Source organism: Gymnodraco acuticeps, unplaced genomic scaffold (genome assembly GCF_902827175.1).
Source record: "Gymnodraco acuticeps unplaced genomic scaffold, fGymAcu1.1, whole genome shotgun sequence".
NCBI lineage: Eukaryota > Metazoa > Chordata > Actinopteri > Perciformes > Bathydraconidae > Gymnodraco > Gymnodraco acuticeps.
In genome coordinates, this window is record NW_022990295.1 from 4,758,099 (window position 1) to 4,772,083 (window position 13,985).

The following is a 13,985-nucleotide window of genomic DNA, read 5'->3' on the forward strand; positions in this document are numbered from 1 at the left end:
GCAGCCTACCTTTGGCATCAGGGAGAACTGCCTTCGCAGGGAACCGCCTCATGTTGGAGCACCTCTTCCGTGGCATCCTAACCTTTATAAAACCAAAAGAAAAATACAGTTAAAAATAATGCACAGTTGTCATATAAAATATGTATAATCCATTATGATATAAACAATTTAGCTTTACCTTGTATATAAAACACTGGTTAGTAACTAATATGGCATTAAATGCGTTTAAAATAATTCAGTAAATGATGAAGGTGACGTAAAATACTAATTAGTATTACAAAACAATACTAAAGCTTTACAATATTAAAGAGCAATTTATATTTGAAAGTATGATAGATACTTGAAAATCACTGACATTAACTTAAAACCACCAAGAATAAGTAAGTCACTTTAAGAACCCGGCTAAACGGATTGGTTGTACTTTTTACAGCGCAGCTTCCACAGATGAATTTTTTTTACGGATTTTTTGTCAAACCACTTAAGATATTCATTGCTATCGGGATGTTAAGAGCATTCCATGGAATATAACAAAAAGTGTATCTCGAGCCGGTTTCTGAAACTTACCTACCCCACCTTTAAGTATAATTATACAGAAAAAGCAATGGAATTATAAATAAACTTTATTTATATCTACATTTAAATACATGTTTTCAAAGTAATAAATACCATAACGAAGATCAATAAATAGGTACGGACGCTGAAGTTGGCTTCCGATTCAGAGCATCCGATTCGGCAGTTTAAGGGGAAAAGTTAAGGGACATTTAATTTACAGCGCTGAGCGAACGATCCTCCGTGTTTGAAACCTCTTAAATCGCTGCAGAGTCGAATTTATTTGGACTGGATTATCCCAGAGAGGTTCTAAAGATTCTTTATAACCCAGTTTCAGATTTTTGAAACCTTTATTGTATTTGTGAAAAAATACAAACAAGGGAGATTTCAGTGGAGTTTTTTCACATGTAGAACCGCAATTAGACCAGTCCTGATCTAAAACCACGAACCCAGACTCATCAAATCTGGACTGGATTATCCCAGAGGGTCTAAAGATATTATAACACGGGTTTGAGATTTAGTTGAAACCTTAATATACACATATTATTTAACTTCCCCACGGCCCAGACAGCCCCGGCTCATACAGGCAGACATATATCATAGTTAGCATGTACCCCACATAACATAGTTTTCATTACATAACGACACGTGAAATAAACGTTGTATATTGTGTTTTGAACGGTGCAAACAACCATATTCAACCATATATACCAAATTATGTCGACATTACTTAATGTACACTGTATAACCTCGTGTGGACGATAGTGTTACATACACCAGTAGCATACTCGGGCTATGTTAGCAATGAGGAGCTAGCAAATGCACACACTTACAAAACAATGCTTATAGAGAGTGACTCACGTTTTGTCACAGCAAATTCAGTCCAGAGTACGAATCCGGTGGTCCCCTGGTGGTTTCTGGTGATCTGTGGTGGTCGTCGTTGTGGTTTTTTTGTGGATAAAAGATGTAAGCTTTCAAAGGGTTCTCAGTGCAACGAGTACAAGGAAGAGAATGAGCTGAGAATCTTGTCGCCTGCAATTTAGAGCTGCGTGAGAGAGCAGAGAACGTAAGCGCATGCACTATCTGACTATCTGACTATCTGTTACATGGTGTGTTATAGATCTGATCTCTTCCACCATCTTTGTTATGTGACGTAACGGTGACAGAGAGCCGTTTCTGAATGGAACATTCTAGTGTCTGATTCAGATCTATCTGATTTATATTATTTATAATGATTATTATTATTATGTACAGTGGCGGCCGGCCCCCTCCTTCCCAAGTTTGATTGTCATTAAAAGTTAAAAATAAATTTTAAAATAAATGTAAAAAATATTTTGATATTTTTTTTTGTAATGTAACAATGTAAATATTATAATAGTTGGGTATCATAAAATGTAAGAATCTCAAATAAATGTCGTTTAAAATTGTGTTACGATGTCAAAAGTTATACTGATAAGGACATGTGCACAGCAAAATCAAAAGTGTTATATTTTCAGTGTTGGAGTTGGAAAATTTAATATAGAGTTGTTTCAACTCATTTTAAGTGTCATTCAACTCCAAGATAGTTATTATTCAAAACAGTTGGTGTTGAAACAGGGAGTCAATTGTTGAATTCTCCAAACAACTCTAGAGTGTTGATTTAATTACATAGCCAGTGTTACAATCTCTCTTTCTGTGGATCACTGGCTGTTGCTCTGGTTGGGTGTGGCCGTGACTGTGAATTGTGTGGTTGCGCGCAGTCGAGTAGGGAGACCAAATCGGAGGAGCATACCACCACATTCTATTTGGAGGATAAACTGACCAAAGTGTAAGTAAATGTTTCGAACCAGTAGCCTGTACAGGTATTTATTTATTTGAGCTGAACAGCGCTTACCTTCAGCTACATAAATATTAATTATTTTACATTGACTTGCTGTCTTCCGCTCCACATGCTAGTAATATTGTGCTGCTATCATTAGCCAGGGGTGTTTAGCCTAACATCTTTTTAATATCATTACAAAGTCGGTTATTGGGGCGTTTAGCTCCATGTGTTAGTATATTAGCTGCTATTATTAGCCGCGGGTTGTAAGCTTAAAGTGTTAGTAAGTTTTAGCTGCTATAAGTAAAGCTAAACACCTGCGGCTAACGATAGCAACTCATATAACAGGTGGAGCTAAACGCCATAGTAGCTAATATTACTAACTAACACGTGGAGGTAAACACCTGTGACCAACAATAGTAGCTCCTGCAATATGAATTAGATGTGAGGCTAATATATGCTACTTTAATATATATTACTAACATGTGAAGCTAAACACCCAAGGCTAACGATAGCAGCTAATAGCTCAACTTGTCAGTCATATTAGCTGCTATCGTTAGCCACGGGTTTTAGCTCCACGTGTTAGCATGTTCAGCTCCACATGTCAGTAATACTGCTATCGTTAGCCACTGGTGTTGAGCTCCACTGTTAGCATTTTGCTAAATTATTTCAACGACACTTAAAATGCATAATTATATTTGTGTAGCAAACAGGTCTGTTAGATATTTCTGTAAATATGTTGCTAATACATTGTATTCTTATAGGACACCATGTTGGTGAAAGTAGATATGGCGAAAGCCAGAATATGTGAAAGTGGGCTGAGACTGAAGAAGGCTATGAAAGCTACAGTACATTTCTTCAGAAAGGTATGGTAACTTGAATACATATCACTGATTGTTTTGAGTCTAACAAATGAATCTTGTTTTAGTTAAACGTACCAATATTGTCAGGTGGTACATTTCAATATTCTCTCTCAGTCATAGAAAAGTTAGGTTTACCACTACAGAGTGAGCTGCACTTGACTGATGAATCAGGGACAGAGGTGATGCAGATGTCTTTGAAGAGCTTTTACAAGCAGGGAACCTTACAGTCAAAGTGTCCACAGGACAGTCTTCATGTAAGATTCAGACTCGCAATGGAAAATCAGGGGACCCATCCTACTGAGTTTTTGCTGAGATTACCCTGTAACATCGTTTTGGAGGGCTGAAAGTATGTTTTTTTTTCTTCTTCATCATTGAGTATGTCATTCTTTTATCTATCTTGCAGTTGTGCTTCCAAATGTATCGCACACTTTGGCTGGAGTCGGACCTTTCAGACACCTCATTCTCCGTGAACCAATGCTTCATCCTCTGCGGTGTCTGATTCATCAGATGCAAGAATAGTTGTTGAGAGAGACAGTGGAGTGAAAAGAGTCCACGCTGATCGGGAATCAGCCAAAGAGGTACAGGGGACTACACTTTTGCAATTTACTCAGTTCTTTATTAATCATTAAACATGGATATATTGGGCAGATAACCTATGATTTGTATGGAATGCCCAAGATAATGACTTCCCATATGATTCTTCTTTATCTTCTAGATGGTCAGCGATGTTCTCCAGTCTAAGCTAGGGGGAGAACAAATCTTGCAAGAGTATGCGACAACTAAAACATTGATGGATGGTACACGACGACAGATGGTAAACCTACTGGTGGCTGACATGATGGAAGTTCATGGGTAAGGACTGAATATTCCCTGTTGGTGTTAATCATGTTTTCACAGATAGTGCTAAGTAATGTACATTTAGGAAACAGCTGCTCACATGTTAAAACAATCTAAAGCTGTAAGGCATTTATACTTTTAAGATAAAATATATATATGTTTTTTTAAAGGAGGATCCCGCCAACACATGTGCGAGAAAAGTGTGCTCTTGGCATCATCACTCTATTTCCATGTCTAAGAGATCCATACTCAAAGAATGGATACGTAAGTCCTATGAATGAATGACCTGTATTCCGAATTTGTGAAAAGGAAGTGTGTTCATTCTTAACTTTTTGAACACAACCTTCCTGTAATGCTATCACTTCTGTGTTCTCAGTTTTGATTTATTTTTGGGATGTTACAGGAACACTACTATGAATGCAGATGGTGGATCTGGCTACTTGGCATGGAGGATAAAGACGGTTCAGCGCAACACTGCGGTTCAGTCCCGGAGGGTGCTGACCCCAGCACTACCTATCAAGATGGTCCAAAGAGCAAGAGGGATTTTCTCTTGACTTGTGAGCAACTGACTGGCGAGGAATGCAGAAGAGGCAATATCCTTCATAAAGCATTCAGCTGACGAAATCAGTTGTCAAAGAGAAGATGAAGGCAACATTTCAGTGTCTGCAAGCAATGACTCGGGACCAGCAAGCCTCTTCAACAGTCCTGGATGTGTTTCCTCGACATCCCTGGCCTTGGTAAGAACAACATGTCATATTTAATTATTATTGGGATGGTCCTGAGGGGTTGCCATGACTCATGGTGTTTTCTCCTGTAGGTTGACCAAGATTTCACAATGATGTTTTGGAGAAGAGATTTCTGGAAAAAGTTGGCGAGATGGCCCACTTTCTTCAAACCTAGGATCTGGCAGACTGCAAGAACCTACACCTCTAATGTTCATGTTGATGACCTCTTGTCTGCACAACAAAACTCAATGAGTTCAGGCAAGTATTTTCTCTTGCAGATGTTTGTTTACTTGAAAATCTTGAGACCTGTCCATGTTATCGGTTGCATAACCTGATTTAAGACTATTTTCAGCTTTAAAAAACGACTGACTGTTATATTTGCATATTTTTTGCCCCTAGGATGGGACAGTGACCTGTCAAGCATTCTACTCTTGGTTCATCTACTCCCCCAAACCTCAAAAGGCCATAAGAAGAGTGCTAAAATTAGCTCGTATCAAGCTGTCAGCCATGTTGTGAGATATCTCAAGGTAGGCATTATTTTAGCTTTTGTATTCAGTTGTTATATCACTGGCACTCCTTGAGTTGGGACAATTTTGTTTTAAGTAGCTTAGTATGCCATTAAAAACTTCCTCTGTTCTCTCTAACGTTTTGGCAGATTGGAGCCAGTGTTTGAGACCTTCCTTTCGAGTTTTGAACCAGGGCAAAGCCCTTCCTGTTGTGTGTTGGTGAAACAGAAGAACAACATTCAACGGTTTTCTACGTCAGCGTTGACCACAAGGACCATCCCTTGGCAAGGGGCAGACAAATCATGGCAGCCTTCGAATGAACCTCTTCAAAGCTCACTTCAATCATTCAAGTGTCAACTACCAATGAATCCTCACCAGCTTCTACACTTTCATACAAAACCACGGTAATTTAACATTGTATTGGAAGTGCCAAGGAAGTCTCCCCAGAGTCAAAGAACTCAGAGCAAGGCTGACGAGAGACGGAACAGGCCAAGTGGTTTAAAAATGGATGAGAGCAAAAATCTTGGATTGAATGCAATTCAGTCATGGTGTCTCTTGCGAAATGCTCCCCTTATTCTTGGTGATGTTGTTGAAAGAAACAACAATTGTTGGAATCTGCTCCTCCTCTTGATTCAGATTGAATATTGTTTTTTCACCAATTATTACAAATGGTATGACATATTATTTGAAGCATTTAATCATTGATCACCACAAGCTGTTCAAATCTTTGTTTCCTGACAGAAGACTGATTCCAAAGCATCATTTTATGATACATTATCCAAGGTGTATTGGAAAAATAGGTCCACTCCTCCATGTATGGTGCATGAGATTTGAGGCCAAACATAATTTTTTTAAAAGATCAGTGAAGAATTTCAAAAACATTACAAAAAGCTTAGTAAAACAACACAAAAGACATTTGGCTTATCACTGGGAGAATTTTAATTTTCAGAGGTTCGAGTTGGTCCAGTCAGGAAGGAAATGATCGACAGTTTGGAGGGTGGTGAGACTTTAAGTGCTGCATTTAAGGTGAATGCATACTGCGACGTGTCAACTACTAACTGGGTAAAGAACTATGGAACTGATTATCCAATGGAATGTTTGTTTCCATAAGAACTGATAAAGAAACTCCTGTTTTTGGAAAAATCAATATATATCATTCTAAATGAAGATCGAAGCTTTCATTTTGATTTGCAAAGTGGACACACTGTATTTTGATGAACACTATAGTTCATACTGTATTGAGGAGACGATTGATTCATTTGTGTTATTTCTATTGATGATTTACGTTATTATAGACCCTATGACAAACAGTTTTCTAATGAGATGGATGGAGAAACATACATAGTGCCACATTGTCATAATTGTGTAACCTGTGCTGTTAAGGACTGCATGGACGTACTGTGGAATGTTAATGTAAGACTATGTTGTATGTGGTTGTTTTCACACAAATACAGTTACATGTTTAACTGCAAACTTGAAACTTGGCTTGTTCTTTCTTTTATATCGGTACTTTTTATTAATAATGTTGCATTGTGTGTAGGTGAAAATTATAAATTTGACACCCTACAGTGCTTATGAATCAACTGTAAAGAGTTAAATATTGAGTTACATTGTATATCCTTAATAGTGTTAATATGACTTTAACTCTATTTAGTGTAAAAATGTACACTTGTGGTGTTAACTTTTGACACTGCAAGCTAGTGTTGCGTACATTAACACTGACCGGTGTTGACCAGAGTTACATTTTAACTATAGAGAGAGTTGCTGGAACTCTGTCCTAGTGTAAACCTTTTAACACTTTCAAAAGTGTAGTTTTAACTCAAAACAGTGTGGACCTATATAGACACTTTAAAAGTGTTGGATTTGACTCTATAAGAGTGAAATTAGCACTGCTGATGTTGCTGTGAGTGTGTGTAACAAATTAATGTCTAAAAGTCTTCCAAATTGACCCAGTTAATACATTAGAAAGCACAATATGATACTAGTATAGAAACACATTTTTATTAACATTTATACATTTCAAATTATGAACAAAACAAAAATAATTAACAGTAACACAGTGTCTGTGTGTGTGTTTCTGGCTGTTTGTCTCTCTCTCTGTCTGTGTCTGTTTGTCTCTCTCTCTCTCTCTCTGTCTGTCTGTCCGTCCGTGAGAAAGACATTTCTTTGGCATGTCTGTAAGCATTCTATGAATGCTTACAGAAATGCCAAAGAAATGTCTTTAAATAATTAAATAATATTGTTTTTCCCTCCACATTTAAGTGGAGGCCATCATGATTAAAATAATTAGTGAGTATTAGTTTGTTTTTCATAAACAGTGTCCCAGTAGGGAGGTAAATGCAGTTATTCTTCTGGTGACACAACTGCCTGAAGCCGCGGTTCGTCTCGCGCACCGTAGGCCGCGTCCACTCGTTGTCCACCGGCCGGGGGACGATGGAGCAGACGGCCACGTAGAGGCTCTGCAGGCTGCATGGCCGCTGGATCCGGTCTATGAGGGCCTCCATCTGTCCCACGATGGCTGCTGGGGACAGTCCGGAGGCCACATCATTTGTCCCAATGTGCACGACCACCAGAGCCTCCCTGGTCACCCGATCGAACCTCCAGGCATGCTGCTCCAGGCTCCGCCGGAGGAAAGTGCCGGGGTGAACGTATGCCGCCGTCAGGTTTGGAATGTGCTCTTCAACACCCCGGCACATGGAGTCTGTGAGCATGTACACTGGGAGCCCTACAAACACAGAACAACAGTAATAGTAGTAACAGTGCATGTAAATGATTTTTTGAGTAATTACCGGTAGAAACTTTGCACGAAACATTAAAAGAAACGCTGGAAAAATAAAAAGTTTGTAAATCAAATTGTATCGCAAACAATATTTAAGCAACCTACCTTTCCTCACAGCGAAGGTCTGTCCTGCTGCAGTGTAGCACACAAGTGTTTTATCTAAAAAGATCATTTCAATTAGTTAAATACATGCAATCATATTCTAGCAGGCACCCCTAAATAATTAATTAATAACAAGTAACATTAATCTAAATTCGGCCATTTCTCTAACAAGTGACATGCAATTTACCATGAGAATCCATGTTGGCTTTGTGTTTTTTTCTTGTTGCCGAATGTTTAAATACTGCATCATTTTCAAATCGAACAGCCAACCAGACACAAGTATTCAAAAAAGCTATTTATTTTTAAACAACCCAAAGTCAAACAGCCAATCAAAAACGCTTGTTTTGAAACTCCTGTTTACATCTATTGGCCTTACCAGCCCTGAGCATAAAAAATAAATAGTAACGTTAATTAATTATTATTTTCAAAGCTATTTATGAATGAAAATACAATAGTTCCTTGAGTTTATATGCAGGCAGATTTATTTCAGGAATTATAGAAGTTTTGTGCGAAAGATTGTATTTCACAAGTGGCGTTTGAACGCATCATAATTTCACTGTGTCTGTGGTGGTCGGATTTTTCAATCATTTCTGTCTTGAATATACAAGGGTAAAGTTCTCTTCTTCACTTTAGCGTTGCAGCGCTTAGTTATGAATAATTAGTATGAATTACATAATGTGTAGAGTTGATGTAGGCGCTATTGTCATGTTTAAGCTGTTATTAATGTGTCATATCCACTTAACGGGAAGAAAGTTAACGTGTTTATTTTTTTTTAAATGTGTTGTGTTTTTTTAGACTGAAATATGGATTCACCGTCAAAAATACCCCAGATACAGGACACCGAGGCGGAGACCCTCAGAGGAGAGGGACAACTGTTCATTGTAAGTAAAATATTTAAATGACAACGTGTCGTGCAAGTAGGCCCCTACAATATCCTGCTTATTATAATGGCCACATTCTCAACAAAGTAACGATATGACTTCCAATATTAATTTAAATGCTGTTATGGATGTAGAAAATGTTTTTATTGATTTAAAAAATAGTTGGATTTATTTAAGATGATCGGCAAAGAAAAAAGTTCGTTGTCTCGTATTTGAATTTTTTGCACTAACGGCTCCTCGAGCAGGGAAGATTTTGGATTACAGATTTGAAAACATCGTTGCTTGGTTTAAAAGTAGCACAATTGATATTAGTCGACTAAAAGTCTGAGCATTTTAGTCAAAGAAAACTAATTATTTTAGTCTACTTTTTGTCAATGAAAAGTTCTATATAATCTGCTGACTTTAGTCAGCAGATTATATAGAACATTTCAGTGAAACGAGTCTAGCCAAAACCAATAATTTGTCATTTTAGTAGGCTATATATAAATAAATAAGATTATATCTTGTCCTTATTTGATTAAAAAACACGGTTGGATGATTAAGAATGCAGCTTTGCAGAGAGTATCTGGTCAGATTTGTGGTGTTTTATCAGCTGTTATGGCCAGATTGGCTTCCACTTCTGATAAAACAATGCATTCGGTTTTTTTTCTCTCCGCCTCATAGTAGCGAAATGGCTTTATTTCTTTATCCAAGCAGTGGTGGCTTTAGACTTTGTCGTTGTCAGTCATTTTCACGGACAGGATTGTAACATTTCCGTCATAATCCATTATTACCCGGAGAGTGCACCATTTATCACTCACTCGCGCTGACGGGGGGATATTTGGTTAACGGGAATGCGACCGATGCTCCCAAGCCCTGTTGTTGCCATTTTATTTTCTGTTAAATAAGGTTAGTTAGATCATGAGTTAGACCCGAGTCTTCCTGACAGTTAACATTGCCCGGTGTAATTCAAATGTACCGCCGCGCGCACCACAGATTAATGCACTGTCGCAGCACCGGAAATGGAACTGCTGGGAGACAAATTAGGCTTGTTTGAGACGCCTTGCGGCTCGCCTCTAAAGTAGACGAGAGTAGCCGATCGCAGCCGGGGGAGGTCTCAAAAAGATCGCCTGAAGTCGGACAGCTCGGAGTCGGCTTCTTCTTCTTCGCCTTATTGTTCGCCTTATTCTTCTTCTTCTCTCTGTTATTTGGCGGATTGCAACAACTTAAAGGTGCATACCGCCACCTCCGGAGTCGGCTTGACTCGGTTTGCATTGATAAAGAATGCACACATGTGTTTAATCGTTAATGTCAGATATGTACTAAGTAAATACATTTGTTCCTGCTCAAGAATAGATTCAACTTTATTGTTATTGCCCATATTACAGGTACTGAGACAACGAAATGCAGTTTAGCTTGTAACCAGCTACAAGAAACACAGTGAAGTGAAAAGTAATGTACACAATCTACAGAATAAAATATAGAATGAATTGAATGATGAATAAACAGTGAATGAATACAATATCAGCCTGTGAGCAGTATAAACAGTGTGTATTAATACACTAGATATATAAAGTAGGGCTGTGCGATTATGGGAAAAATCATAATCACGATTATTTGGGTCAATAATTGATATCACGATTATTAAATACAATTATTCATTGACTTTGAAAAAATCCTTTAAAACAAATAATAATTGGAACAGTATCTTTTTAACTGTTGCTTACCCTGAACGTATAATTCAACTGAAAAACCAATACAAAAATAAATTAAAATAAATGATACATTTATATTTAAATAAATAATATACAAATAATAAATACCAATAAACAAGATCAACAAATATTTTGGAGCGCACTTCCACAAGCTACTAAACATATATAAATACAAATAAATTAGACCAAAATTAATTAGATCAAATATGTTGCAGTGCACTGTCACAACGTAGCAAAGCAAAATAATTGTTTTGTTCCGATTATGTTGTTTTGGTAATTGTGGCAGGGCAAAATGGTAATTGCGATTCAAATACGATTAATTGCACAGCCCTAATATAATGAAACGGTAAGCAGTACAAGTATAGTATAAAATATATGGATATTAATGTCATGATGATAAACATTGTGGAACAATGATGAAAAATGGGAATGGATGTGGCGACGTAAAACTGACACAAAACAACAACAAACTTTTGCCGAGCCAATGGAGAGCTTCATCAGCAGCACGTGGTAAAAACCACCAATGAGCGCTCAGCTGGAGATACCAGCGAGTCGTTTCCCATCAAGCATTTCGCTTTCGTAGCCCGTGGAGAACAACTGCGCCGCCTCGCTCTCAAGGCTGCGGGTCTTTGTGCCGCGAGATTTCAACGTCTCATGTAGGCGGGCCTCCAGAGCAAGTGGGACAAAATGACTAACCATCATGCAACGCACTAGCAAGACGTTGATCGCAACTGCGCAGGTCTCGCTTGTCTCAAACAAGCCTACTGACTATCAGAAATGTAACGTTATCTTTGATAATATTTCGTCTCCTCATTTTTCGTCAACGAAAGTAAAGAGAGATTTTGGCCTAGTTTTTATTTAGAGCTTAACGGCGTGTAAAACACATGTGATGACGTCAGCAACGAATGGACGACTGAATTAGTTGGCAACTAATTTGGTAATCGATTTTAATCGATTAAGTCGATTAGTTGTTGCACCCCTAGTCTAAATGGTTGTTAATAGTTTTCTGATTTATGTGTAAATGTGTTTTGTTATTTGCAGTACTCAATCTTGGATGTGGCTGTGGCCCGCCCAGCTCTGTACGCCCAAGGGCTACAGGTCCTCTGGCGCTGTTTTCAGCTGCTGGCGCGGCAGCTCAGGCTCCGCCATGCGGCGGAACAGAAGGTGGCCACCTTAAAAGGGGAGCTGGGATGTGGAAACAGAAGGCAGGAGAGTACCTGCAGCGCCTGGAGGTGCTGCAGGCAACCGCCTTGTTTGCCGAGGATGGTAAGTGTTGGTCCTTAAACTTTAAAATGTATGACTGTGATTGTGCATTTGTGCTATACTACTGTAGTGTTACATTGACTGTTTTTTTATTTTGGTTGGACTGATTGCATCATCATACAATGACAGAATAGTCATTTGTGACTACTAATGTGTTTTTGTGTTTTTTTGTCTTCATGTGTGCAGAACGGAGTGACACAGGCACCCAGACGGAGAAGGAGGAGGAAATTTTTGAGGAGATGGAGTGATTTTATTTTGTTGTATAAATGTTGTGTTTTAAAATAAATGTGTTCATTTAATTGGTTTCATGTAGTTGTTGATTTACAGTTGACAGTTCATTTTCAGTGTATGTCTGTAATTATAATTAAGAATGTTAAGAGGGTTGTTGTAAATAATAACACAATAGTATTAGTAATAATGAGAAAGCATTATTTATGATACAATGCAACTGTTAGTCAGCAGGTGGCAGTAATGATCAGGGATTATTTAGGAATTAGTTTAGTTTTGAGTAGCATGACAGGTGGTTGTATGGTTACGACCTCACTAAATGCAATACACAAAGTATTTAACAAGTAGTATTTTAATTTATTGAGTGTTTTCATGTAATAACAAAGGTAAGAGGTAAGAATATGTCCATCATCTCCCTGCAGCTTCATGTCTTGTATTATGAGAATAATGATGATTATGTGCAGCAACTATAGACAAGCAGGTGTTTGGTGATAAGAATGTTGGGGAATCAGACATAAGGAAGCAATAATAATTAAATATCTCTGAAAATAAAGGACAGCACAAATTAAAATGTAAACCTAAGACGTGCAAGATAACAGATAAATATATAACAACCACAATGTAGATTCAATAATGAGAGAAGTTGTAGATTAAGTGTAGACAGTATTTGAAATAAAGACAATGTAATAAGTATATACAGTATATGCAAAATGACAAGTACTATATGGCACACAGATGTCATTTTTTAATTATAAGTAAAAGTATGTAAGGCTGAAGTGACAGCATTGATGAGCTATACATGTCTACACCATAGACCAGGGGTGCCCAACCTTTTTTGAACCGAGAGCTACTTTTAAAGTTGCCAGTCTGCCGAGTACTACCAGTCCAAATAGAGAGGCGTAGCCATTACTGACAGCCTACTACCAGGTAAATACACACTTCTACTTGTATAAAACTGACCTTTGTACGATTAATACTTCATAAAATACTGCAGATCCTTTATCTTACCTCTTTCTAATCTACACACATACAAGTATGTAACTGAAGTTACACAACAGTGTTGTTGATACAGAGTTTATTCACACGTCACATACAGTGGGTAATGTTTTCAAGAAACATTGAACAGTGCTGCCACATATGACACAGGAAAAAAAGAAAAGACTGAACCCTTTGAGCCTTTTCAAGCCCCACCTGTTCCTCGCCGCTCCAATAAAATAGTAGGCCAAGCTTAAAATGGTCAAATGTATCGTTCTATAACAGGGGTCTCCAAATTTTTTTAGGATGAGGGCTACTTTAAAAAAATAAAACAAGTCGTGGGCTACTTTTACTCCTCTTTTTCAGTGTTTTTGCAAATGTTAACATTATTATATGTTTACCTTTAACCTTTGTGTGCTGTTTGGGTCTGTGGGACCCGTTTTCAGTGAAAAGAAAATGTATGATTTTTTTTTAAATGTTGAAGTTAAATCAATCTGGTGCACTTTGAGCAGAAAATGAATTATGGATACATCTCTCAACACTCTATGAAAGGGAGCTGTATACTTTTCAATAATCCAAACATCTTTAGAATATGATCACAACCAATAACAAATCATTTAAACTTGTGTATTCTTATCTTATGTTACCTAGTTATCATTCTTTCTTTTTATTTATGCATTACTAATCACTCCCCTTTTAAAGTGTTTACTGTCCTATAGTACACATTGGAATGATTTCTTACTTTATTTTGTACAACTAGGCTATATTAAATAGATAAAGGTGTA

General features: G+C 37.7%; 1 pseudogene; it reads left to right on the plus strand.

The window, feature by feature from the left end:
* Positions 1-2,257: 2,257 nt before the first annotated feature.
* LOC117549850 overlaps positions 2,258-13,985 on the plus strand; it is a 21,748-nt pseudogene continuing 10,020 nt past the window's right edge.